At 44.8% G+C, this 1,851-nt stretch overlaps 1 long non-coding RNA gene across 1 annotated transcript; it reads right to left on the reverse strand.

Annotated features, from left to right (window-relative positions):
- Window positions 1-486: 486 nt before the first annotated feature.
- LOC306963409 lies at window positions 487-920 on the reverse strand. The gene is made up of 3 exons (XR_013792908.1): window positions 853-920; window positions 665-766; window positions 487-548 (listed from the first exon to the last, which is right to left on the reverse strand). It is a non-coding gene; the product is annotated as an uncharacterized lncRNA (long non-coding RNA).
- Between the last annotated feature and the right edge of the window lie 931 nt (window positions 921-1,851).

The following is a 1,851-nucleotide window of genomic DNA, read 5'->3' on the forward strand; positions in this document are numbered from 1 at the left end:
TAATCTTTTTACCCCCACCTGAACTGAGCACATTTACCCAAATCTAAAAGCTTCTTGACCAAAGTGTCAAAATGGAGATAAAAACGAGAATGAAAACGCAACCGAAAAAAAGTGTTCAAAAAAACTGCAAAAGACTGAAAAAAACATGCCGGAAAAGCAACAGTAACACAATAAAAAAGGCCTGAAAAGGCGACTAAAGAGTCATGACAATGAAACAAAGAAGCCACAAAAATAAAACAAAAATGACAAAAAGCGGTGAAAAAGCATAAAAACACAATGAAAACACAGCAAAAGCGCTTAAAAAAACGGGGTAAAAATGTGACAAAAAAGTTATGATCACTTTTGCAGATCTTAGCTTTTAAATGAGCTGTTACACTGGCCAAGAAGCTTTTAGATTTGGGTAAAGGTGCACTGGAATAAATGTGCTCAGTCAAGGTGAGGGTTAAGAGGTTAAATATACAATATATCAAGCAGAAAAAGGTACAAACCTTCCGCTGGGGTTGGCTTGGCTTTGAGGCAGCAGCTTTCTGACGTCTCGCACGTGACGCCTAATAATTAAAGAACAAAAAAAAAAAACATAAATACTTCATATTTGTATACAAGGCAAATCATCCACTTTTACTTCAATTATTTCAACATTGTGTTGCAAAGCACAAGAGCTCACCTTGCACTCCACAGAGCCAGAAGGGACAAGCTTGTCCATCTTCTTAAGCATGGCTCTGCTGAAGAGAACGGGGGAAAGCGGGATGGAGAAGACAGACTCCACCTTAAAAGAATAAAAATAAACACAATCATTAATATATAACAATTCAATAATACAAAGATGCCAAATGGTTTAGAAATATTACAAACCTCCTGCTGAACCAGCCGCCTCTTGGGACCCCTTTGGGAGTGCGCGGGGCTCCCCAGCTGGCTCCTCTGTAAGGACAGTATCCACAGTCTTAATAACATGCAGTGATGGAGCTGAAGCTTTGAAAGTAGAGGCAAGTCTCACCTTGTTCCTCCGTCTCCTTTCCACCAGGGTAAAGGCATCAGGATCCGGTGTTGGATCACTGATGACTGGTGGGGGGGGGGGTGGAGACACAGGGGGTGGACTGGGATGTGTCTCCATGTGGATGTAGGACACTTGGAACAGCAGGTCAGCGTACAACTTCATCCCCCCATCAGTGTCGCTCAGATGGACCTGTGAAAGATATGGGAGAAAAACAGTTAGTCTGGACAGCATTTTACTGAGTTAATTATTTCTACTAGACTTGTAATGCAGATGAACTTGCATCTGATTCAAACTATATCAGAGTACTTACACCATCATGGCACCGCAAGTGCTGTTCTTTCAGCGGGAAGTACTCGGCCGCAGGGTAGAACTTGATACCTTGAACATAAAAATACAAACATAGCATTAATGTCTATGAAAGCTCAAATAAAATTAAACATATATAGTGATTAGACTCTATAGTTAAATGTATCCCTATAACACTCACCCATGCGTGCTGCGACACGGTGGTACTCCTGCCGCAGGTGCTCTTGAAGATACACTGGACTATCACCGCGAGGTGGAAAGTCCAGGACACAGACCTCAGGCCAGCGGCTGCAGACGGATGCCAGGTAGTGGGCAAAGTCCACACCAGCCTCAGAGATGGTACGGCTGGACTTGAGGTTGTTGGAGGGAGCGGTCACGACCACGAGCGATGGCCTGCGATCCACAAGCGATGGATGGCGGCTGTCGTTCGCGAGCTCGACCTCGAGCTGCGCGGCACTCGCTCCCGGGGTGCAGCTGATGCCAAACGATACCTTGTTGCCAGGTATCTTGACATAGCCATCTACGAAGTGGCGCAGATGGCTGGCCCCAAC

This window comes from Gobius niger (genome assembly GCF_951799975.1).
Source record: "Gobius niger genome assembly, chromosome: 5".
NCBI lineage: Eukaryota > Metazoa > Chordata > Actinopteri > Gobiiformes > Gobiidae > Gobius > Gobius niger.